Source organism: Calonectris borealis, chromosome 21, assembly GCF_964195595.1.
Source record: "Calonectris borealis chromosome 21, bCalBor7.hap1.2, whole genome shotgun sequence".
Lineage (NCBI taxonomy): Eukaryota > Metazoa > Chordata > Aves > Procellariiformes > Procellariidae > Calonectris > Calonectris borealis.
Genome location: NC_134332.1, coordinates 5,264,571 through 5,292,321, shown reverse-complemented (window position 1 = coordinate 5,292,321; position 27,751 = coordinate 5,264,571). Strand labels below are relative to the sequence as shown.

The window sequence follows — 27,751 nt, the reverse complement described above, 5'->3', positions numbered from 1 at the left end:
TAAGGAAGCCAAATCTAGAGTAATTCAGAAAATCCATTGTGTTCCCCAAGGCTTACAGAGAAGGTGTGTGCAAAGAAATGTTGCAATTGCTTCAACACCAATTAGACACCACAGATACGAATAGGTCGTTAGGATGTGAAGCTCCAAAGAGAAATACTCCTAATTCAGAAGTTTCCTCTGAAGTCTTAAATTGACTGCATGAAGAGAGGAAAAGAGGATCATAACTATCAAAGAAGAAAGAAAGAAGCCGAATCCCTCATTCTCAAAAGTACTAACAGATAAAATGCAGCGTGATAAACTGTAATCCATCCAGTTTCCAGGTTGCACTGTGAAGACTTACCTCTAATCTATATTCAAACAACTTCACTTCTACGTCCATGGCCAGTTCATGAAGAAAAAATGTCCTGCATACACTCTACAGTTTTCTATATAAGAAATACCATATCTGGAAAACCCACAAACAACTATGGATCTGGACTCAGTGACACCCCCCACCCACCGCCACCCCGGCTTTATAAATAGCAAAATGCAAAGGCATCAATTTGAAAGCCTTTACCACCCCACCCTGCTCCAGATTTGCAGACTGAACGTATTCCTGGAAGTTAAAAGGAAAGCAAAGCATTAGCCAAAAAGATCTTGCTGTTTGTGGATGTCCAAGAACAGTGAAAAAGAGGGAGAAAGCACCCCCTGCAACAACTGCATGGAGAAAGAGGCAGAGAGGAAACAACTGGGAAGGAAGTTTTAAAACATGTTTTTTTAACTAGAGAAATATGAAATCTAAAGATACAAGGTGGTATAGGTACTAAAATCCACTTTCTTTTACAGAAGTGATTCAGTGATGTCCATAGCCCCAGAACAGGGCCCGATGGCATCCATGCGTGTTGTAAGCATGGCAGAAAGCGTTTTCTCCAAAGGATTTTGTAATTATAGTGGACAAACAAAACATCATTCCTCCATTTCAAATATGGAAAACTGAGACTCAGAGAGGCCGGCACTGAGACACCTAAGCTCCAGGAGCCTCTGCATTTAGGCCTAAGTATTTTACCCACTGCAAGACTGACGAAGCTGATCCAGCTTTGTTGAGTCCCATCACAGTAGTACAAACACAAGCATCTCCCGAAGGCATTTATAGCACCTTACAGCACCAGACACTAATACCATACTTTTGTTTGCATGAGTCTGCCTTTATGACTTAAATCCTTTTTATTTAAGGGCAAACTGGCAGTTTGTGTTTGATATGGGTAAGCATCCACAATTCAGAGCTCTAGATACACCCTGAAGCCACCTGTGTTTCATCTAGTGCTGGCATCACACAGTTAAGAGCAGTCCCCTTCATGGGACTGAGAACACTTGCAAATAGAGGCACTTTGAATGCAGAGATGGGAACTGATTTTCACAGTTAATTCATGATTGATTTCTTAGCTTTCATAGATTAGAGTTTTCATGTTTAGAATGCATCCATCATAATACATTCTGAGGGCCTTGCCCATGCCACTGAAATTACTAATAAAAACAAAACAAATTTTAGATTACCATAAATGAACACTACAATAGATCCTGGTGATCACTAGAATTGCAATCAGATTTACATCTCAGACTATTTCAAAGAACAGCAATTAAAACAAATACGCAGATATTTTTTGCCCCATCCAGCCCCTGAGGTCCTGCATTAAACATCACTCAGCTAAGCGTGAACTCTTCACTCCAGTTAATTTTTCATCTTTGGCTTTGGCTCTTAGATGACATTTCTACTTTGGGGAAGCTGTATAGTTTCTAATTCACAGATCCTACTGCACGTCATCTTTAAATAAAACCATTTGGATTCATTTTAGCCTCCACCCATTCTACCTTGGCTGAAAAGCAGCATATAGACAGGGCTTTACCAAGGCTGTTTTGGAAGGAATTTTAATTAATTGCTTTGTGTACAATTTAGAATTTAACAAAGGCTCATATTTCAAAGCCATCAGCATGACAGTGGCACAAAAGGGGAAGGAAGAATAACCCACTGAAGCCAACATCCATAAAAATGTGAAAGAGCTATGGTAAATTCTGAATGATAAGCATAAAAGGAGCCCCATGAGACACTAAACCTTCTGTCGTACAGTGACTATTTTGAGTTAAATTAGCATGATTATTCCATTATAAACTACTTTGTTTCAAAAGTTTTGTACTCTTAGCCATGGAAAATCTCTCTAGGTCTATCCTTGTTCAGGATCTCAAAGAGAAAACAGACCTTTCCAAACTAAACAATGACTTTGGCTGTTTTTCAAAGCAGAGCAAAAGTTCAGAGATCAGAGGTGGTCTTCTTCCAGTATCAGTAACACCTTTGATCAATAAAGTATTCAATATAATGAGAAAATCTCATGGATTAGATGAAAAATTAAGTCAGCTGGCAGAGATACAGCTGGGAGAAAATGACTGCTGAAAACTTGCAATAATTAAACAGACATGAAAAACAGATTATGTGATGAGGTGCCTGCAACAACAGGATATTGAACTCAACAACCAAGAGCTGCCTTCGATTTTCATAGTCCTGAAGACTTTTTTTGATTTATGTTTCTTAGTAACTACCTGGCTGATGATGAGAAAAGCAAAGAAATTCTGCATGAATATACTACTGCTGTTACTGCTATTCCATCAAGAGCAAAGGAGAGCCAGGTGTGTGGAAATGGCACTGTGCTGGGACTTGGGAGATCTGAGGTCATTCCTAATTTCTGGCATGAGTTTAGCCAAGTCAATTATCATCCCAATTTCTAATAAGTCTATGGCAGATTTGCACCCTAAACAAAGTGCGAATAACTAAACTAAATTACTTAATTCTTTTTATGTTTCCAATTGTTCCTCTAGAGAAATTTTTCAGTTTACCCTCTATGAAAAGACTTTCCTTGCTCTCAATTTTTTTGCCTAAGTTCTATGATCTTCATGCCAGAGGTTGTCTCTTAATGCATTTATATATCACCTATATTAGAGGAAGCCCCAAGTGTGTTAAACAATAGTAGCCAAGTGGCTACAGTTCTTAATAAGGTTTAAGTCACCTTTTAAATAGGCCACAGATAGACAGTAGACAAGATTGATGGTGAAAAGGGCAAATGAAATGCCTTTGGAAATTATACAACCTGGCTAGAGCAGAGCTGCTCTGAAACAACTACCGTGTTGTTGTTTGGGCTGCTGAGCATAAGATACTCTTGTTAGGGCCATGCCTATGCAATTATTTATAGAATAAACTCAGTACTTCCTTTGGAGCCATTCCAGAGGCCAGCCATCATTGGAGGAAATTAAATAACAAACCTGTGTTTAACGTTATTAAAAGAAGATGAGTCTTATAGAAATGCTTTATGTTACTATAAGGAGATTTCCATTTCAAGTGTGTTGGGGTGGTGGGCAGTGATGGCCCGTGCCGCAGTTTGCACAGCCAGCAGTGCAGGGCAGCTAACAATGTGGCAGAACCTGCATATCTTCTGCTCTGCTTACTGCCCTTGCACAACTCCTGCAAGGTGCGTGAAGGGCCACTACCCCTGAACGTTGCCTCCTGCAGATAACTTCAAAGTTGTACATTCAGGCTGCCATGCTAAAAAGCAGCCTGCTGTCCCTTAAAGAAATATAAAAGCACAGCATGTATTGTAACATGATGCTCTCAGAACGGTTTGAACCCTCACTTAATCAAAACGATCATGAACATCAACAGGAAAACCTCAAGAACAAGGTTTTGCAACATCTGTTGTCCTACCAACAGGTATTACAAGTGTTATGCAGAATTCACACTCTGATCCTGTAGATCAGACCCTAAGGAAATGGCATCTGCCGAATCCTAGAATATCCCAGCTTCTCTTGGCCTGTGTCAGAGCCTTATGGCTATTTAAACACAGTTGTTTATATGAGAAGCATCCAACATGGCATTCCATAATAGTTATATATAGTCAACCAGACTCACGAAGAGACCCATACTAAACACAGGAATCAAAAGCTCTTAATAACTCATTTTTGATACCACCAGAATTAATAAAATTATCTGAGTTCACAATGAATGAAGATAATGGCTGAGTGACTCAGATGCGTAATGCAGAATTAATCAGACCATGCTCATAACTTGGTGTTTTATCTCTCATGTAATATACTGTTAAATGTGCATAATTAGAAACAAATAAATTATATATCTCAGTCTGAGTTGCAGATGTGTTGCCTTCAGCATGCTCATGGGCTCCTGATTATGGATAATGTGGTTTACACTAAATATGCCTCCAGCTTGTGACTTGGCAGAATCTTGCCTTTAGTTAATTTTACTTCAACAACTGCAGAAGCCTTTCCTGCCTTTTTTTAGAGACCCTAAGGTCTCTACTGCTATACCTTGTCCAGCAAAAGCACACCAGGGTGGGAGGCTGCACTGCTCTCCATGTCCTCTTCTTCATTCACAGGAGCAATACAAGCAACGTCTTTACACCCAAACTGAGATTTCAAAGCACCTGGCTAGAAATCCACACTTCCTGAGAAGCACCTATAAAAAGGATATCCTAAGGATATCAGTGCTGCCCAGTATTAGGTGCTAGAAACCCTGAGAGCATCGAGGCAACAAAATGGTGTCACTTCTTACATATTAGGGAGGAATGCATGCCACCTTCTGGCAAAGGGTTAGTTTTGGGAGTGCTGTGTGTGACCCCACAAGCATTCCCAGAGTCAGCTCCTGGCTGCCAAGGCTCTGAGCACCCAACAAAACCAAGACAGACAATGGGAGCTGTGAGTGAAAACCAGACTTGCTCCACGACTGCAAACCTGTGCCAGAGCTTGCTGGTGCCAGGAGGGCAACGGCCCAAAGGCACAGTCCAGCCAGCAGCTTTTAGCACGGCAGGCTATTTGTGACCAGGAAAATCTGCCTCTTGTGCTAAATTTCCATACATGTTTAATCCCAGTGACTGAGGAAGACACTGGCAAAGCATATGCCCTGCCGAATGGAGGTGAATAAAGCACTTTGCTGCAAACGGAGCCTAACATTTATTTTGGGTGTGCAATGGAGTCTGAATTCATGTGATAGAGTAATCCTGTCGATGAGGTCATGTGTTCCTCTGAAGGGGCTTCTTTGTACCCCGTGTTAGTTAGCAACGCTTTTTCTGTTATGAAGCATCTGATTAAACTCACAAAAGAAGGGTCTTTAAAAAACAGTCTTAGGCAGAATTGAGAAGTGAATAAATAAATTGGGGTTTTTTTCTTTTCGTTTTATCCAACAGGAAAAAGAGAGAGGAATAAGATGGGAAAGGGGCACAGGAAAGGGATTTGTTGTTCTCAGATGACAGAACAGAGGTCTTAATCTATTTTCAAATTTTCTACAGAGCCCAACCCTGTGGCAGATACTAGTTATACACATCCATGTGGCAAATTTCACCTTGAAGGACCACAGTGCACTATCCAAATATAGCACAAGCCTCCCAGAAGCCATCCTATGCCTCCCACTGCTGCAGTGACACAGCGCCTACCTTCTGCAGTAGTGAAGTCCTTTACCGAAACACTGGGCTTTTGTTCCATTATGGGGGAGGTAAACTAAAATGTGCCCCCAATTTTTATTTGGCTTGAAGAAAGACTTAGCGCTTTAGATGAGAATATTTTTTGTCCTGCAGCTCAGACAACTTTTGTAATGCCTTGTAGTACTCTTTACCATGTGGCAGGAACACCAGCTCAGCTCTGACAGCAGGGAAAGAGTGAGTTGTAACTAAATCATTACTAATTTCCCTTGCAGGACACACACCCAAGGTCAGCTTAGCTTGTGAAGTCTAAGAGCAAAACTCAAGTTGTTTTGCACTGATTTATCTGTAAGTACTCAAAGATGCTTATAAACTCTAAGATATCTGTTGTTAAATGCATGTACTTATTAGAATTACATTATTTCAGATTAGTTATTTGGTGGCACCAGTGATCCCCTATATTAGGAAAAACACAACTCGGTTCCTCTCATTCTGGATAATTTCATTCAGTATTTCCCTGTCCTCTCTATTGGATGTCTGAGCAACCAAACAGGCGTATAAAGGTTGGCTCTATAAAGAGAGCATTATAAAAGAACTGCGACCAAATGATGATAAAGTAGCAGGTACAACTGGTTGAAAATTTTTTCACAACACATATTTTGCCGTTGAAAGATGGCCATTCTTCATTAGATTCTGAAAACTCAGCAAGAAGAAATCTAAAATATAGTCAGCAGCATTTCAGGATTTCCCTTTCTCAAGAAGAAACCTTTCTGAGGAAATTCTGAAAAACCTTTCTGATGAAATCTTCTTTGAAACCAGTAATTTTTCTGCTATGGCTTGCTTTGAATAAAATAGCCTTTTTGAAAGAATAACCACCTCAATCATTTCTTCAACCTCCTTTTTCTAATAAAACACAGAGCAGCCTGGACTTCAATTACTAAGTGAAAAGCATTATGAAAGTGAAACTACAGTGCCCATGATCTCCTTCATCCCAGAACAGGAGGACAAAGAGAATTAATCTTACGTTCATTTACACCTCTGAAAGTGCAGACATGTGCCCATGGGGAAGTAAGACATATCAGTGCATTTTAAAACACAATCAGACACCAAACTGAATTTTCAGGTAGCAAAATACTTCAAAAATAGTGGTCCAAGAGCCAAAGAGCTTTTTATTGATGGCTGACTCATTGTCCAATTACCTTCCTCTTTCTTACCATCTTTGAGGACACTGATGCTTCTGTTTGCAAGGCAAGTTCTGCTTATTATACAAAAAAGTATCGTAACTACAGATAAATAACACTCCCCCCGCACCTCCCAGCATGTTTGGCTGGAAACAATCTTGGCTCAAGATGTGAAACAAACAGCTTGAAAGACTGGGAAAAGAGAAGAAAGAAGAGCTGAGGAGGGGACGGGGAGAGGGAGCAGAGATGACAGATACTAAGATTTCTCAGTTTTCTAATTCGATTGTACTGTTCTGTGTATTAGCCAACCCCACTTCATCTTCTCCTACAAAGCATGTTAGACCAGCTGGTGAATTTGGCCTGTGGCACTCCAGTGATTCACAGCAGCTAAAAATATGTCTCTGTATTAGTTTTTTTAAAATACAGTTTTTGTTTGAGGCAAAATAAGGATAAGATCATGTAAAAAGGATGTCGCTGAATGAGTTCAAGGGAATAATGCAGACTGCAGTGGGTTGACTGAAGTCGTGTCTCAGATGTTGCTGCTTCTTTCTGCCTTAGAGGTGCAAAGCCCAGGAAATTAAAATGCTGCATCTATAAAATGCACAAGGTTTTTTTACAAATTAGGTTTATACCCTTTACTACGTGAAGAAGTGAAACTCTGAATGCTGAGCTGAAAAGCCAAACAAATGTTCATTTGGAGTAATTTTTTTTTTAAATATATTTCAGCTGACATTTACAACAGTGGCTTGTATGTTGGTGTGATTTGGGTCCTGCTACTCAGGCAACATAAGAAAAGGAGCAAGTATCTTCCGGATTTGTCCTGCAGGGACATGTGGAAGACGATGGCAGGCAAGGGAGCACGCAGCTCACTTCTGCTGTACTGCAGAACCTTGGTTTGTAGTGCTGTGAGGATGGATCTTTCTGGACAATAGAGAATCTCCTTTATGAAAACTGGGAATACAAACTGCCAGATGGACTTACTAGGGAGTCTACTGCTGACTGATGGAAAAATCAAAATGGAAATAAAGTTTGAGATGAACCGATATATAGGGCAGCCAAAGAATATGTTAATCTGGGAGTTATAGTTCAATGGAATGGTGAGGCATAGACCGTCACCTTATAGTATCATTGCAAAGTGAGAAATAAACAGGTCTCCCACTGAATGGATTCCCCATGCCCAGAAAAACTATGTCTCAACAGTAGACAAAAGCTTCCCAACCAGGAGTCTGCCATCTCGGAGTCTTCTGAACCGTAACGAGAGAAATGAAACTAAATAGAGCTGGCTTGTTAGGCCTGGACATGTGGAGTTCCCACAGAACCACGTGCTCTCAACAGAGACTCCAGAAAGTGCTCACAACCTTGGGATTAATAGTGTGGTCTCGTGGTTAGAGGATTGAAACTCAGGCATCCTGCACTGAAATTATTTTATAAATCATCTGGTGTGTCTCAGTTTATCCACTGGTAAAACCTCACAGGGGGAATGTATGTGTCAGTGAATTAAGTACTCCAAGGACCTCACAGGAAAGGTACTGTCAAATCCTCATTTCCATAATTAAACACCTTCCTGAAGAGTGCTATAAAATCATTAGAAAATACATAGGTAAAAAGCAAAGAACAGGAGTGCTATCCCCTGCAATATAAGGGAGAAAAAGAATCACAGATAGGGAAACGTCTTTTGCACTGAAGAAGAAAGTCTGACCAGAGATGTGTAACAAATATGCAGATAACTACATGACCGCTTGAAATTCTAGAGTAACAACAGAAAATTGAAGACTTATTCTGAAGCCAAACCATAGGATGTGCCAAGCCAATTACCACAATAAGAAGATGAATCCATGGAAATAAATGATAAGGTTAACAAAACCCACAGAGAAACACACCAGAAAACTTGAGAAAAATCTGCAACTGAAACAAAACACGAGTCCAGCTAATTATCTTATATCTATAGAATGCCCTTTCATCTATAACAGTCTCCAGACATTTTATGAAATCAGAGGAATCATTCATACACATATGTACGCACAATTTTTGTCCATGATGAGCTGTATCCACCGTTGTGTAGCAACGTCTTCTGCTGTTACACAACTGAAGTGATTCATGCTTTCAGAGAGGAAGTAAAGAAGAATACTACAGCCAGCTCAAACCAGAGAAGTATTTTTATACAAGCCACAAGAAACAAGCTAGTTATTTTTCGGGGCAGATTATTCAAATGTGTTACATGTAAACTAAAAAAGAGAAACAGAATTAGAAGAGATAACTGTGGGAGAACTAGCATCGACCCCCTCTGATCTAGCTTCCAGTGACTGAGATGAGGCACAAGTTAACAGGGAATTCAGTCTGTCCTTGGAGCTTGGTTTTTTGTTAAGAGCTTGGACTCTTGAGCATCAATTTCTGGAAATGGGAACTCAGAAAAAAGAAACAAAACAAACAGGTCAGTGGGGTGCTTTTGAGCTGCATTCAGACTCATGGCAGGGTGCACAGCAATCAGCCAAGGAGAGCAATTTGCTACAAACTTGAGAGGAAAAAAAAAAAAGACAGGACTATGCATCTGCTAAATACTTTTTTCCTCCCATCTGCAAAGCAATCTCTGTTCTTACTGTAGCTTTCAGAGCTGGAAGAAAAAAGCCTAGACAAAAACTGTGGATTAGAAACAGCAGGACACATCAGTGATGTGAACAGCAACAAAGGCAATGGATTCAGAAAAACTGTCGCTGTTCTAAAAACAGAAGCAGAACTATAGAAATGGGTCATCTCAGAAGGACTCCATGGAAAGAGAAGGGATGTGTTCACACCTTCCTTTTCCTTAGTTTCTCACTGAAAACCCCATTTGCATTTACAGCACAGAAGTGTGTTTTACCTGTTAGTCTCTGAAGACATATGTGGAGCTCTGGATTGTTAAATGTGGAATTGAATCAGGTCAGAGAGCTGCCACAGACAATGAAACCTAGATTAGTGCCTTTTGCTGTGAAAGGGTTTTTTTATACTGTAAAAGCAACTTTTGCGCATAATCTCACAGCAGAAATTACTCTTGCCTCCTATGTGTGTACAGTATGTACTGTAGCTTTTAATAAAGCCTTTTCTAATAGCAAAAGCATTCGCTTGCTCTCTTGGCTTTTTCCTCCTCATAGCAAAGACGCAGAGCTGGAAAAGATCTATGGTTTTCTAAACTTGTCTTTGGAAAGTTTCTTTGCCAAGTTATACTTTGTCAGGAGCTCATTATTTTCTGGGTAGACACTAGAGACTTCACTTTGAATTACTTTGAGGACTTTTCTGATGCAGTTTCAAACTATGAGGTTTGTGTGCTTTTTTGCATGAATCACAGCAACTTACATTCATTCCACATACAAAGCTCTGCTTCATTTCCAGACCCTTCTCCACAGTGTTTCTTCCAAAACCACCTATAGGTTTTCCACAGCCCATTTCATAAAGTTCTAGATGGTTTTCTGATGAGATAGGATGAGCAGAAATTCAGGACTTAAGAATTTTCTTCCCACTCCTTTCACACTGAGCAAGAGTTTCTGAGAACAAAGCAGCAGCCAATTCTGGGGATAGGAGCCTGGACAGTCTCATTTGTCCCTAAAATTCACAACTGAGGTATCAAACATCAGCTTTTCTGCAGATAGTGAAAGGCAGGAAATGAATCATCAATACTCGACAAATATAAATAGGTGAATAAATAGGTGATCTGCTATAAAACGCAGATGCCAAATTAATAAGCTTACCAAAAATATTTGTGAAAACTATGCAGTAGAAAATAGAATCTTTGCATTTATAAGAACCATGAACCACTGACATATTAAACAAATACTTACATAGTATACAAGTGAACCGGCTAAGCAGACTGAAACAACATTGCTTTGTACAGCATCTCTGATGAAGCTGTTTTTTGAAATTTCTCCTGGAGGTCAGAAGGAAAAGGTTAGACAAAATTCTACTCCATACACCCAGCATCACACTTTTCCATACTCAAAGTGATTTTAGCTGAAGGAATGTCCCATACAGAGGCAAGTGATGTGGAATTCTTCTGTTTTAATGACTTTGCTCTAACTAAGAACACAATTTACGTGTGTATTGGTCTGGAATAACAAAAAGTGTTAAGACGCATGAATTGCTACAGATGATATTGGTCAGCAGGCAGCAGGCTACTTTCAGAATTCATTGTGGTTATTTGCATACAGTTTGTAATTTTACTTTGATTTAACCATATACTTATTCAAGCAATGAAAATGACATCCCTAAAAATGTCTCAGATGTCAGTCATAAAAGCCTGTACTATTCTTGGCGATCAGAAATGTTATTACTTGCCTCCTGTCATTAGCAGACTTCGGTTGTCTTCTTAAAAGAAGCTGGGAAAACATATGGGTAACCCTTCCCCAGACAATTCTTTGCTTTTAAAACAATTATTATTTTACTTGGGAGGCTTTTCCTCCCCGCCAGAGCTCCTCTGTCCTTGGTACTAGCATCTGAAATGTGCAGGAATGTGCACATTTTTTTAACTCACAAGACCACAGAAGGAGTTCCTTGAAATCTGACTTCCAGTAATAGCCCCCAGGCTAGATATCTGCTTGGCTTAGTTCTGTCAGATGTGGTAGCATCAAGAATTTGCATCTTTGGCAACCTACGGTAGGGTAGCAAATTCTTAGAACAAAATATGTAATGAAGAGTGCAGATGGAGTGAAATCAACCATGGCTTGGCAAGACAAAATAAAATACAAATTAGATTCACAAAATATGAAAAAAATGGAGTGCAAGGCATTTGGAAAAAGAGAGGAGACTGTTTCTAGAAAGTCCAGTCTGAGGATGTTTCTCAGTGCTCTGATGTAAAGCAGAAGCACTTATGTAATGTAATGGAAAATACAGCCATATACACAGCCCTGAGCAAGTGATTAGTTGCAACGGTGAGTGAACTCGGACAAAAATCTGCGCTGCTGTTTCAAATGTCAACAAATTGGGCACTGTTACACTAATGGGAGACTTGAGAGACTTCCACCAACAACGCTCTGACCTCATTCTCTTAACCCACAGTGACTTGAGACCTGTCTGTGCTAAAGTCTTAGCTGACAGCAATTTGAGCCGTGGAATAAAAGAAGGGATGTGGAGCTCAATTATCCAGCAACAGATCTCCAGTGAAATCAATGCAATTGTGTCACATGAGAATTTGGCTGGCAACCTCTGAAGTCTGCATGGGAGAAAACCATCCACTCAGAAGTGAAGCGGACAAGGAAAAATGCAGACAACGAAGTGCCACTCTATGCACAAAAAATGCTTCGTGGATTCTAATTTCCTCTCTGTCAGATTGGTTTTATCCCCATGTTACTCCATGAGCAGTAATCCTGACCTATATGAGCACAAACCAAATAGGATCAGACCAAGGCATCCTCTGCAAAAAGACATTTCTCTACTATATAATTAAGACAATGTCAAGCAGGTATACTATACGCATATTCAACACCCCATATCAAAATGAAACAATAATTGCTCATGTTAGCAGAAAAAGCTCTCTCTCCAGGTGAAACCACTGAAGTTAGACGCCATAGATTCAATATTTATTTACACAAAGGCCCCTTTTCTGTCAGTGTACTAGGGCATATTGATAGGACATTAGGATATAGGATTATAGGATATATAGGGCATATTTCTATATATAGGTCATATTTCTATTTATAGGAATTACACTTTTGTTACACCAAGTGTGAGTTTTATGTATGTACACAGAAACAAATGCAGTTTAAGGTTCCTTAAACCCTTAAGGGCACGTGTTCTGAGCAACATAAATAGTACCAAAGAGAGTCAGGCCACAACCTGGAAAGCACTATATTAATTCAGGATCAATTGCCTTTTCTTACAGATGAGACTTCACCCATCTGAATAGTGCCATTGGGACCATTAGTAATGTGGAAAGGTAATCACATCCAAATCTAGAGGGAGCCCAACCAAACCAAAGCAAATGAACTGTGTCCAAAATGACCTTCCTCAGCACTGACATGGCATTACAATAACAGAAGCACGGGTCTTCTGAGAATGCAGATGGACCAATGACACTGAATTCCCAGAGATGTAAGAGCCTAGGCACCACATCCAGTGATGGGGAGAGCATGGGCAGGCAACGCATGGCTAGCTGGCAGTAAACCACATTTCCTTGCTTCTGCCAGCGACCCTGTCAAATCCCAGTGTACTACTACTGAGGCAAATAAATGGCGTGAGAATGACAAATAAAGTACAGATAATGTCTAATGCATTTGAGAATGGCGCTCTCTCTAGGTCCTGCATTCTTTCCATCAAACTTGGAACTACAGCACAGCACTTGTAGTGCTAGATCACTGAGATTGACTTGCTAACCTGTAAAGTGTGTAAGTCTACATCATAATTAATGCTTGGCAGTGGAAATATAAATTCCCTGGCTTGTAGATGGTATATCCTCCTATAAACACTTCACTTGGCCACCAAACTGGAAAAATAGATAGGACATTCATAAGGAGTGCTCACCATGGGAAATGCCAGCATTTTTTCCTGGAAACTATTTACATTGCCAAAATACTTCAATAAGAAAAACGATCTGAGACCTTTCCTTTAATATGCATCCTGCTCTCATTTGACTTGTACTCTACAGTGTGCAGCATTCATTCTCAGTCAGACTTGAAATACTGTAGTACAAGCAATGCAGAAGGGAAGTACAAGCCACAAGTAAAGGAAAAATATGCATTACAGTGTGTCTCACTAAGAGGAATGGATTGCTTACACATCACAGGCTACCTTTATATGTTTCTTGGCATAGACCTTTGTCACACAGCACAGACAAAATATTTAGGAGGATTCAGCATATCCAAAAGAGGCTGGCTTTCCAAAAGAACCAGTAAAAGCAAAGAACCAGTGCGAAGTAGACACTGAGCTCCTTCTGAAAGCCTAACAAACTGACTTCTGGCAAAATGAGATCACGCCAGGCCAAGAAGGAAGATAACCACTAAGGTCTTCTACTGAAGTGTATAACACATACTGAAAGTGAACCTTTTCTGTCAAATAAAGGCTTTTCATCAAACCAAAGAGGCAGAACACCACAGTCACAAGTGTTCAGCTCACAGTTGGCTCTTTCACCTGTTAACCTGGCATCCTGTCTTTGAGACAAGTCCAAAACTGATTGACAAAATCTGTCTGTTTCCAGTTCTTTTAATTTCTTGGGAATGAAAAGCAAACTCCTTTCTTGGAAACAAATCTTTTTCTTAATCCCTTTCCAGCAAGAGTTCCTTAATGGTGGAAATAACTATTTAGCCAGTTCTGATGGGCACACAGGGAAACGATCTCAGTTTAATTTTCATGTATACTCAGAAGAAGATATTTACATCTCCTTTTAGCTTTGTACTGCCAGAATGGTGTAAAAGAGCATAAACATAAAGAAGAATCAAAAGTTTAGATTAAAATTATGGTTAATATCCTAATCCTGTAAGAAAATTAGCATTTGTAATTTTAGGTTTATGAGCTTATGATGTTCTGGTGCATCTTGGGATAAGGCACAGACAAATTCTCAAGTACTCAGTTGAAGCAAAATCATTACAGTGGAATTTCCCCAGGCACCCAATTTCAGACTCCTTTGAGGATCTTGGCTGATATCTATACCCATACAGGCAATGCTACAGCCTGGCATGGGGAAGAGACAGACTACTACAATAGACCTTTGTTGTGCCCATGATTCAAGCAATTGTTTTTAAAATCTGTATTACAGATTTCTGTTCTACCACTCTGTACTTTCTACTCAATTACTAAAAAGAATATGTTTTCTAAGCCTGAAACAATATAATTTTTGTCAAGAGTTTGGAAACTGAGCACTTATATGAATTGAAGAAAGCTTCCTTTCTCTTCCCTGTGCCGTTTTGGTTATGGGGAAAGAGCTTTCTGTGTGAGTAATCTTTCTAAGTAGGAAGCAGAGCTCCCCTATTGCTAGGGAAGAATGGACCTCCAGTAGGCTAATATGTGATGGATGACTGAATGCAAACTTGGCAACGTTGTTCTCCGCTACCCAAAGAATACAAAATGCCACAGGCTATTCGTACACAGGGACTCTCTAGTCGGAAGTTCTGAAAACTTGGCAACATCCCACTTTAGTTTAATTGAAACTACAGTGGCAAGACAATTAAGGATGTGAATTTGGAGAAATTTCTTGCAACAAGATCAACTCAGGATGAATTTATCTTTGGTGATAAAAACAAAAACATAAATGGAAGGTTATTCTCGTTGACTCCACAACCTGAGCAGTAAAATCTCACATTTGTTTATGAGGGGTACTTTATGGGATATAATGTATATTAACTAGTATTCTTTAAAGTCTACATCCAGATATACTCATTGAAGCTATGGGGGGAGGGGAGATTTGTTGTTTCGTCAGCAACAGGATACGCAGTATATGGGAGAGAGAGAGAAATGATGCAGAAAATGATGCAGAAATGATGCCATTCTGACTCTTTCTCCCCAGTCTGCCCATTCCACACAGTTTAGTTACATCATACATTGAAAGATTTCACTAGCTGGAAGAATGCCCAGTTTTTAACTTTTCTCACATGTGGAAGGCATTTAACTTCAGCTCAGATTGGACAGAGGGTCGAATGCATCAGTGGACAGTAAGCACTGACTTAGGGGAAGTTTCACACTTGTATAAACCCCAGAGCTCAGTGGAAACTGAGACAGCTCAAGATTGTCTCTCGGGGCTGTTAATTTTCCTTCTTTCCAGTAGTCCCTTTTCCCAAAGAATGCCTTCTTCTTTCTTTTTTCTCTTCACTACACAAAGAACATTTTTGAACAGCTAATAATAGCAATTCTAAGTTCTTTGTGGCAGAGAGCATCACTTATTTTGTCTATTCACTCTTTCTAATACAATGAAGCCCTAAAATGCTGTAGCAATAGTAACATCATCATCAACTTCTAATAAACTCCTACAAAAAAAAACAACAGAAGCCATGCACAGCAAGTCCCCTTTGATATCAAGCAGTTTAATGAATTAAATTACATCTTATAAACTCGTAAGTGATCTGTACATATCCCTTATTTTTCAGCTCCTGACCTCAAGTTATAATGTTTCCTGTCCAGAACTTACTAGTCCTACAATTGCTTGCACTAGTTTTGCATATTCCTCAGCTTGGGAGATGATCATCACCTGGGTGACAATAAAATATTTACTCAACTTAATTCACTCTGATTGCTATCTTCCTTAGTTTCCTACTTCAGTAACAATGATTTTTCTGCAATATTACATCAGCAACTTCCTTAGAACTACTAAGAGTAGCTATTACATTTTACAGTAGTTTCAGACTTCTGTAGTTTATAACCACAAGTTTTGATAACAGAGATCAGCCTTTGAGAAGGGTGTGCTAAATTCACACCAGAAATTAAGTCTGAGAAAGTGCATGTTGGTAAATCAGAGCACAATTTTAAAGCCCAATATCTCCAGCTGCCACAGGTCAAAACAAATTCCTTTTTATTATTGGAAAGCTGAGATTTCTAACTTTCCAGTCATGTAAATCATCTATTCCTAAGCCTAGAGCTTTATGAGACACTGGACCTTGAAACTGTCAATGGCCCTTCAGCTTAGCAGACCGTGATGGCACATGTCCAAGGACGAATATATCAAGTCGCAGGCTTCAAATTAGAGTAATTATTAACCACTCTGAATTTCTCATGTTTCAATATATGTCACATAGGTAGGAAAGGTAAATATGTAACTGATAACGAAGCAGACACCACCCTCTGCATTTACGCTTACTTCCAAATGTAGTATTCAATCTAGACAAATACCAGGGTTCACTAACAGCCAACTGAACGAACACTGTTTCTTCCCTAACAGATTTGCCAATACGGGACATCCATTTACACCAGACAACTATTATACAGTCCAGTACACTTCATTGCCATTTAGCACCACTCAAACCTCTGAACACAGCCTACAAAGCTAGATGAACAGATGTACTGTTGTGTTGTACTAGGACAATGGCGGAGAACTGCACAAGCAGGTCTAGTATTTCAAATGGTTTTACCGGAAGGGATGAAAGGGTTAAAGCTCTGGTTCCAAAGCAACATCACTGTTTCAAATGCACACTTGCTTCTCAGTTCTGCTTCACTTTTGAAAAGGATGGAAAAGTCCCGAGAAGCACAGACTCTGCCATTCAATCTCATTTTCTTATCAAAACATGAAACAATACTCAAGAACAAACTTTGACAGTCTCTTTATAGCAAGTCAGAACATCTTCGTACATTAATGGTCTTTGGCTTTTTTTTAGATGTTTTATAAAAGGCAGTAATATGAAAAATGAGCCACCCCATCTGAACTTCAAACATCTTTAGAAATGCTGTTGTAGCAACATGATAGTTAAGTTTAAGTGAATCCTGGGGAGAAAGGATCTAGTCTTAAAGAGTTGAGCTAAAAAAAAAAAAAAAAGAATAGATTTCCATTAACAAAAAGTCTCCAGCTAACACAGTTACTCATAATTTTGTGGAGCAATTTTTAGCCTGAGTTTAGGGATATTGCCAGTAAGTTCTAGCATCATTAAGCATCATTATTTCAACAGGACGATTGGATCTCATTGGTTCTCTTTTCATATGCCTATCACCACAATGTACCTGGATGAGATTTCTTCAGCAGAGTATCAGCTTCCTCTCCAAATGAGACATGACATTCTAATCTGCAGGCTATATGCTTTTCAGCAGATCCTTTGGCTCTTCTACAGCTTTGGAAACACTGATAAAGTAACTGTAGGTATAGGATTAAGGACTGGAACTTGCAAAGAACTTTCTCTGGGCTGAAAGGAGCCAGAGGATAAAATTAATGAGCAAAAAATATGGGAAACGAATAGCAATTTACTGAGGATAGTGACAGTGATAGGGTCAGTGACAGTGGGGGCAGGCAGCGCCCTTACAGCATCCCTCTCACTCTGCCCCTCTTCAGCTGCTAATGGCCCTGCTCAGTTCAGATGCGTGTCCTTTCCTAAGCAATGGTGCAGAGGTGTAGCAGCTGCAAAGGGGATGTGCTAGGAACACCCTGATAATCCTTCCAAGTACTTTCAAAACTCACTGCCAGGGAAGGTGAACTGCAGATAGACTGATTCTCTTCATTTGGTTAAACAATTTCATTTGCTACTGAGTTCCCAATAGCAGTAAGAAAAAACCCAAACATAACACTTTTCTGAAAGTCCTCCTAGAATTCAAAGGACTGTCGCTAGCCCCCACAGTCTAGCTCATTCTCAGACTACAGCACTCTTAAGATTTCACAGCTTTAAAAGGCAAATACACAACCCCAGGATAATAAAACAAAACCCACATATAACGTTAATGAGGAAGCGTGTAAAATGAATCCCCATTATATAATATGATTTTTAAAAAAAAATAAACTGGGAGAGAAAAACAAACACAACAGCTCGACAATGAGGCTTTTACCCAGTCCATAAAATCGCATGCATCTCATTGGTTTCTATTTTTTTCGTGAAGGAAAATTTGATAAATATCTTTATTATGCTTTTTAATTTTATAATGTCTCCACTGTGTAAGAGGACATGTCACCATCATTTCAATCTGAACATATCTTTCTCCTGCAAAGTAAGACTTTTCAGAAGTTTAGAATAATTGCCAAAAACTCTATCTCCTAGGAGCCAGAGAGCAAATCAGGCAGGGAAAACTCTGCAAAGGTGATGTAACACAAAGTTTTAAGTAAGTGGGCTTAACTCCTAAATGAAGCTAAGCGCGATCACCTTCTCCCAGTCAGCTTCTCTATTTTAAGCCAATTTGAGCCTAACTGGTAAGTGCAGACACAGTCATGCAGAAAATCTAAGTGCACAAGGGAGCAAGTAGTTAAGACACACTGTAAAGAAGTGTCTCCATTTTTCCATGATGATGGAGAATTTGGAGAATTTCACCCCCCTACTCCCCAGAACCCACCCATATAAGTACTGGTAATAAGATACCAGTTGGATCTTCCTTTGTCTTTTGCTCCCCACTGCAGACTAATGTTACCATACTTCTAAAAGAAACTGGAGCCCAGTGGGGGCAGGGAGGAAGGTGACAAAGGCTTCAGTGCAAATAAGTGGGCAGATAGCAAATTAAAAAGGAAAAGAGCCTGACTCTTTTCAAGTCATACACAATAGCATAGGAAGAGGAGTTACCTGGGAGGTTTAAGAACTGCAAGTGGACTTAGTCTGGTACACGAGGTGAGGATGGGGGAAACATTTATATTACTTCAGTAGCCAAGAGGAAATTCCAAATCTGATTTTCTACCCTTCTGTCAATTAGGTTTCTGTCTATACTTCTGTAGGTGTCCAGCATTCAACTAACTCATCCTTCATTCATTCACTGGATCAGAGTGATGTCATTGAGACATTTCTTACATTATTATTACACCGGACAATAAAGACAAACTAAAGACATGCATGCTCCAATTCAAATATATTCCTTAATAAGATTCCTGACTATTCAGGCTGATAGTCGTAACTATGACGGTCATGACAGAACACTGTTATTGCAAACTTGTGTGGGAGAAGAGCTCCTGATTTTTTAATTTGGGAAGGAAGCAGACTTACCTTACAGACTCTGGCAGAGATTAGATCCCGCTGTAAGCAGTCTCCATGAAATAAATATGATGTGAAAGTCAGCTATCGGCTTCTGACTTTGTTGCCGTCCTGTCAAAACTCAGAGAAGTTGCGTTGTCTAATTTTGCGTGTGAGTGTGTGAAAGACAGAAGCGTTTGACAGTAAGGCAAACTGGTCAGATCAGCCAGATTCTGCTGGGTTTATATAGCTGAGCTGCAAATCCTGATCCTTGGCTCATTCCACTGTAATAGGATGCCTGAAGGCATTTTTTTCAGTTTTGCTTTAAAGGAACAGCCTCTCTCTTTGGCTTAGCTTCTGAAAGACACACACACACACTCACATACACAGACTGTCATACACAGGCACACACACAAAAAAAGAATTTGCATGCAATTTATGGCTAAAGAAGGAAACCCCTGAACCATTAAAAAAGAAAGTCAGCTCAGGGCAAATGACTCAGAAAGCAGAATATTTTCCTTATAGCATCAGCAGAGTACATTATCAGGAGTTTTAATCCCCTCATCCCCATTATTTTAACATTGTGAAAGAGTACCAAACTTAAATAAAATCAGAGGAATCACAAGCAGGACTTCAATTCTAGAAACTCCTACAGAATATAATGGGTCTAATGTGCAGTTAGTGTAAATCAACTCCACTCCACTGGAATCAACTGAAAAATTCAGATTTACACAAGCTGAGGATCTGGCAAATCCCCATATTTTCAAACTTGTGATCTCCTTCGCGTCCTTTTGCACTCCTGCTCTCTCAAGAGCTGTAAGGAGAACAGTGGAGAAATCAAGAGAAAAGTCTAGTCAGCAGAGTCCTAGCCTGATTCTTCGTAAAAAAAACCAGAAGTGATAAAAGCCCGAAGAGAATGACACAGGAGGGATTCCCTTTCTTCTCAGATCTGATAAAAAGAGATTACGTGGCTCTGTATGTGTAAAGATAATCCAACCACTTTTGTAAGGCTTATGGTTTCTCAGTCATTGCATTCTCTCTGCTTCCCATCCCAGAGCTATCAGTAACACACAGAGTGCTCATCTGGGACCTTTCCAGGAGTGTTTATCTCTGACTACCCTTGAACCTCAGGCTTGTGGCAAAAACAGTTAAAGGATTAACACTGATCTCCCTCCTACCTGATACTAAAAATCTGCCTCTCCCTTGCCTACACCCCAGCCCAATGTTGGTTTTTTCTTCTTTGTGTTTTTTTTTGTTTGGTTGGGGTTTTTTTTGGTTTTGGTTTTTTGTTGTTGTTGTTTTTTTGTTGGGGGGGGGCATTGACACAGGGGAAGAGAGGAATATTAATCTTTAACTTTCAGGTCTATCTTCTAGGATAAAGGATGAAATCACTCTTCTGTTTGATGATTTAGAAAGCAAGACTTATGCAAACACCTCTGAAGACAATGAAAACACAAAACACTACCCACCGATTTCAAGGGACTATGGGACAGCGCAGTAGGAAAATAATGGGATCTGACTCAGGAACAAGGATGCTCATAAGAACCTGATCATGTTTCTTTCTGAATGTATCTCCTCCCAGTGGGCCTTTCCCAGACCCCATGGACTCACACATCACTTCCAGGATTTTTTCCTTTTTGCTGCTTCACAAGCAGAGCACTATCAGGAAGATTGGGCCTATCCTACACATTTAGGAAAGGATGGGAGAATTCCTGACCCTGAAATTCTGAATCACCATTTTAGAATCATTATTTTTGGAGACCATAAAAAAAGTAGAGTTCTTTTGCTCACTGAACTACTTAAATTTTCTTTGCTGTGGCTTTCATACATAGCATTGACCCCATGTGTGTATTCTCTTGTGTCTAATAATATCACTGAGTTCACACCGAGCTCCCTTCCTCAGCACATGGCACAAATTTTAGTCATTTCCAAATAACTGCTGATGAAAATCCAAGCAAAAAAAACCCAAAATAAAACAAAAAAAAAACTCATAGAAGTTTTTACAAATTATTTTCCAACAAACAGATCTTGCTTCTCTAACCAATTACAGGAGCGAGATCAAAAGTTTCTGTAAAATCAGTGCTGCATCTCTATCAGCCATTTATGAACACCCATTTCTAATTTCTGTGTTAATTTTTTGACATGCTGTGTTTCATAAAACTCATGCCCTAAGAGAAGAAATGAGCCTCTATTGGAGAGATGGTTAATTAATCCCTGGTAAAGGCATTGGATCCTCTTCGATTGCTAATTTCTTAAAAGTAAATCGTGTTCTGGACATCTCCACCAATCTCAAAGGCAATGGGGTTATTGTATACAGCCACTAGCAAGTCTCCAATTTTTGTGTGTAATTCTTCTCAGAATATTCTCAAGATGGTCCTGGTACCAGCCTACGTTAGCTCTCCCCCAATTATATAGTCCTGTGAGATTCAATTAAAACATGTACTAAAGGCCAAAAACTGCATGGGACATGCAACACAATTCTTTCAACAAAACCTGATGGGGACTCAGGAAAAGATGGTTCTCCATACAAGGAACAATTTGCTGTCTCTTACTTCAGTAGTCCTTTCACATAGATTTGCAAAACACTTTATTTCATTGTCGACGCCCACAAGTCTAAACAAGATAGATAAAGCTTGTGTGTAAACTGTGGAAAGCAACTTGCAGGATTTGTTTTTGGAGCATTTGTTAATACTAGCTTTTCTGCCAGGAGTTATTGAATCAAAATTTCAACTAAATTATTCTCCAATAATTCTCCACCCACTTACCTCAAAAAAAAAATGCCATATGAGATGAGTTTCAGGTAAGAGTTCAGGCCTGTTCTTGTTTTATCTTTTCAGGCTCAACCATCCTTAATCATACTCTGTTGCAAACATTGAATGATACACTGAGTCAGAAGCAAATGATAACATGAAAGAGCAGGGAAAATGTATTTTACATAGAAAGATAGCTTTAGGTTGTGATCTCTAACAGGCAGGACTAAAACTAGATTCTGTGCCCTGTGGTATCCTCTTTCAGTAGATAAATGTGGATAGCAACTGATTTTTTTTAAATGAAAGGAACAGCGAGAAATTAAATGAACACTGAACTTCACAATCTTGAGTTTATTGCTGTGTTTTTATGCACTTACAAGCTCATATTAGAGATGAAATTCAAATATATACAGAAGATCATAACAGATAAACAAATCTAGGAATATCTTGGTATTTATGAAAGCATAAAAGAGACCAGCTAATTGTTTTGGAAAATACTAGTGAATTGCAAAAAAAATATGCTCATTACCACCTTGGGACGAAATTGTTACAACACAGGTAATTAGACTTAGTTCCATTTTAATACTGTGTTGGTTCACCCAGTCCTAGGAATAATCTGTTTCATAGAAGCATATTTGCGAGGGTGAAAGCTGCCCTGAATGCAAAGACATGAACACAGGGGGAATTAACACTACTCTTAACGTAGCCTGAGAAGTCTTTTGCCACGCACATAGTGCAGCCAATTTCAATAATATGCAGATGGGAATGCAGTGAGCCACTGGAATATAACTTACGAAACCTAAATGGCCAGATGATATTGCTTTGGGGCAGGGAAACAGATACTTGATTTGAACAGTTTTAGGAGCCAGAAGTATTTAGTGCCTGTGGCTGGAAGGAAATGCATTTCTCACAGAAAACTGATGTTAGAGTAGGACAATGCTCAAAAGCAGCACCCAAGAGCACAGCGTGGAGACAGCCAAGCCAGCCAGCTTTAGAAACAGTACCAATTTAGTCACAATGAAATGCATACTGCTGAAGACAGCTTATCTTATTTAATGTTACGAGGAAGATGAGAAATCAAGATTTAAAGAGAGACTATAATATCACAGGGTTGATCCTTAAGGAGACATGAATTTAAAGATCCTTTCCATGCTCTGTTCTTATGACTGATGCTTTTATGTCAAATAATTTCTAGAGACATTTTGATCCTTCTTCACTGAATATCCTTTCCCTACATTTTCTGTCTTTTGAGACCATATTCACAAGATTTCACTGGTACTTTTGTCTTTACATCTGCACTGCCTTGATTCCTTTACAACTGTAGCCAAATACAGGTCAGTTAATTCTAGTTCACACTGAGTAGTATTCACATTGAGTAGCAACCTTGCTAAAACTTTGGCTCTTGGGCTACCATCTTATCTGCTGCCTTTCAGTTGATTTCCCACTAATTTGCAGCAAACCATTGTCCAGTGCATTCACTGCTTCTTACTTGACAATCCTTTGCAAACAGACTTTGATTTCTATGAGAGCATTTATTTAGAATCATTCAATGTTAATATAAAAGAAGACACTTGAACTTATTTCTCCAGAAAATATCTAAATAGCTAAACTATTGGTTTAAATATCTGCTATTTGCAGCAATTCATGTTGCCTCTACATTAATATTCTCCTTTCCCTGATGTGATGACTCTCAAACAGAATAAGAGCTTTCAAGTTCTGCAGACTTTTGGCTACTTGTCCAGCGCTTACATTTAGGTGAGAACACTAATTTATACATAGAACATCCTTTCCCATGTTCAACATGTATGACCATGTTCAACCATGCTGAAGACAACATTGCTTTGAGGCTGGATTGATCCCAGTAGTTGCAAGCCATATTGAAAGGCAGGCATTGTTTTGATGTCAGAGAATGCGGAAGTTCTTTCTTAACCCAGGGGAAGTCTGACCTAAATAGACGAATGCAGAAACTGAAGGTACAACTTTGCAATTGCTGCACAGATCAGCACTACTGAGAACTTCAGCAGAATCAACTGCACATGCAAAGACAGTAAAGTTGATGCCCCATAATATCCATTAAAATATTAAATATCACACAAAACACTAAATTACAAAAACATGCTTCTAAATTTTGGAATTTTTAAGAGATGATCTCCAAAAAGGAAAAGGAAATTTCCTCTATTATTTGGATTTATTATTATTATTGTCATCAGGACATTTCCCAAGGGTTGCATTCATTCCCTAAATGAAGAAATAAGAAGCAGCTGTTTGAGAGCAGACCTACTGGGCTTGTGTACTGCCTGTACACAGGAAAACAATTGTGACCTATCCATTTAGCCTTTCTTTAACTGGTCTTTTAAGAGCTAAGTATGTCTTGGCAGTATTTGCACGACCTGGAAAGACCACAATCTTGATCACAAACAAGAGGTAATTGAGAAAATGCTGGTGTTTAATAAAGTCTCTCATCACATCAGTGAAAAGAAGTTATGTGCCTGTTAAGGGACACATGAGAGTGGAGCCAGATGACTTGGCTGCTAATGCAAGGTCTGCCATGCTCTGAAAAGATTACCTTGATCATCTCTTTCCCTGATCTATAAAATAAATGTCCTTCGCAAGATAAACATGAACATACTGCTAATATACACTAGAAAAGAATTTGTTGTGATATCACAAACATTTACAAAGATAATCTAGATGGCACTATGCTAAATTCACTCAGGAAAAATCAAAGCTTCACTGAAAAAAAAAAAAAAAGAGTAAATAGACAACAATAACTATGCCAGTACACAAATATTTTCCATCCAAACTGCTGGTGTCAGACTCTGTGACACAGAGTGACTTCTAATGTTCATAAATATATTTGGCGTTTATTATATTTGCAGTAGATTTTATTGGAGGTTTATGAGACAAAATATGGTTTTCATTATGTATCAAGGTAGGAAGAGCGACAAGGAAGAAGATACCAAATTGCTGAGGACGGAGTGAGAGAACGTGGGAGATGGTGTAAAGCTTTTATCAGCATGTTAACATTACTTATAAGTGGTTAATCCATAGATGACACAGGGAGAGTAACTCAACTGCTGTAAAAGTTTTAATACAGTGCCACACCAATTTGTATCCTTTAAGTGCTTAAGTTCATAAAAATACTTAAGCACAGTCTTCTGTCCATCCCTACTTATGTGCACTTTACTGTAATCATGTTTTTAAGCTTATTGATGTCAAAATTACAGCTAATCACATTAAACACATCCTTAAATGTCTTGCAGGAACAGTTTCCCTACTGAAGCTTAAGTAACGAAAACAGCAAAGCAAAAGTCTGCAGTGCTTATCCATTCTATATGAAACATGTTCAAATACAACGATAGCCATTATCAGTATATGCCCTATACTGATGAGGATTCTTAACGCTAATAAAGACTGAAGGGTGGATAGTTATACAGCACAAACAGATGTGAGCACACCTAAGCACCCTTTTGTTAGAGAAGATGATGCAATTTCCCCCTACTATCATCACAAAGGGTTTGGCCTGGGAGGAAGGTAGCCTACATTACTCACAGGATTGCTCTACCTAAGCACTCCCTTAGATAGAGATGGGGGCATCTAATGAACATGGTAGTTGAAAAATGTAGCTCTCCGCAGACAGTGATAGCAATGTTCCCTTGGTCTGTATCTTGGTATATCAAGTACGGTTTGTTTAATAAGAATCTGTCTTAACTTTGGGTAGGAATTTGATGGCACTTGCTACCCAAATGTCCTCATTTATGCCACATTAACACCTCCCATACACCTCCTCCACACCCCAGCAAAAAAGCCATGGACGCTCCATAATCTTTGATGCCCTCCTGGACTAAGTGATGGCCCTGAAGAGCCCTGCAGTAAAAGGTGCCTGAAAGCAGCACTTCCCCGAGTGACATGTTGCTCCCAGAAAACATGTTCAGTCACTAAGAGACATGCCAACTGGTCACCATAAATGGACCACTCACCTAGCATAAGCATGAGACTACTTGTCTGCAAAAATGTACACCTGTTACATAGACATCTTTGTGTTACTAAATATAAAAATCCACTTTCTTAGGAAAAAGGAGAATGAAGATTTAACAAGAAGCTCCTCTGGTAGCTAACTGCTGCCTTAAATGATTCTAATTAGTGTGAGCCATGCTGTGCTGTAACTAAAAAACAGAGAAATGGTTTCATGAGTTTAAGCAATATTTAGTCCCAACTGCACGTTTCATCCAAAAATGTCAAAGCATTTACACAGAAGAAGAATGAGATGGGACCTTAAAGGTAATATAATCTTTCCCTAGGGCACAATAAGCTATACCAAAACCAATACAGTTTAATAAAACAAGCTTGGCAAAGAGTATAGCACTTTTTTGAGAGAGAGAACTACACCAAAATTAAACATTATGTCAGTAGCAGAATGAGAAATCAAAGACAAGGTTGAAGACTTTCTAATACCCAGCCAGAAGCCCACATGACAAATTTGACATTTTTCAGCTATCCATACCCAAATACACAACACCCTCGTTCTGCTATAATTCCTGCCTTAGGATGAAGGCCTCTATTCTGAGGAAAACAGTGAAAAATTCTTTTCTAAGGGCGGGGGGGAAAGATTACAGCTCAGTTCAGCCATTCATGCTTCGGGCAATGCTGTCAATTACTCTAAAAACTGTACCCAGCCTGGTTAGCTATTTAACAGGTAACCCATAACAAATGTACACATGCAACCCCTCAACATAACAAAAGAGAAACTTTACAAGGATTTGGATCTATGGAGTTAAAGGCAGTGGGTTTGATAATCACTGTGCAGGGATTAATTTTTGCTAATTGGAGAGGCAAGACCCACTGGCTGTCGAGGTAACCATGTCCAACCTTTAAAGCAGAAAGCTGGTCGCATCGGCTGTCTTAATCCTAAAGCAAGACCCTGACACAGGAAGACACTGTAGGAAAATGTGGAAGGACCTTCAATTATATACCCTCTGGAAATTAAATAAAAGCTGCTGTTTAGCCACATCTATAAACATCATATCACACATATCATCACTGGCATTCCTGTGAATGAAGGTAAGCAAGCATATAGACAAATTGTATTTATGATAGGTATTCTAATCAATGTTCTATCAATAGCATCCATAAAAGACCCACTTGAGGATAAGCAGACACACTGTATCCATCTTGCACAGTTTGACTGGCTTTTACGTAGATACTTGTGATCCACTGACATAAGAGAGGGGGAAAAAACATTTCTATTAAAGTACCCCGATAACAGAGGAAGAGACCTGTTCGTCTGTCCTTTGAGTCAAAAAAAATAATCCCCTCAAAACCCCCAAACAAACCTTGGAAGAAAGCAACCTGTCCAAGTACTAGAAATCTTGAGCTGTTGTTGAGAAGACAGGATACGTCCCAAAACAACTAAAAGTTACCTGTTTGTGCTGGCCCTAGACACTTATGTCTCTAGTCTTCAAAGCATATCATAAAATTGCTTTAAACTATTAAATCATGGCAACAGATTAGCAAATAGGGGTATTTAACCTCTCGATCCAGCTTCTGGGGATGAGCAGCAGATCATTAGAGAAAAGTCATTAGAGAAAGTCAGGAATCTGGCTGATGGAGAACCGATCATTTGCTTTGTAATTCTTAGCCTCTGCAATCAGCTGAAGGGGTAAAAGGTTCACTGAAATAGCAGAGACGTAAGCCAGACAGCAGAGCTGTTTGACCTGCACAGCATTTGTACAGACCAGCCAAGTGTTTCAGTGTGAGAGTTGGAACTAAACTGTTCATTTTCAAGGAAGAACTAACTTTGGATGTTGAACCTCAGGTTCAAGAGCAATATCCCAGGAGCAGAGAGGAGGGGG

The 27,751-nt window shown here is 39.3% G+C and overlaps 1 protein-coding gene across 1 annotated transcript in view; it reads right to left on the bottom strand.

The window, feature by feature from the left end:
* The window catches only part of TNC (tenascin C), a 74,048-nt gene extending 54,748 nt beyond the window's left edge, over positions 1-19,300 (bottom strand). The window contains exon 1 of the mRNA XM_075170431.1: positions 19,183-19,300. The gene's annotated coding sequence lies outside the window, so the exon portion shown is untranslated. The remainder of the gene's footprint in view (positions 1-19,182) is intronic.
* Positions 19,301-27,751: the final 8,451 nt, after the last annotated feature.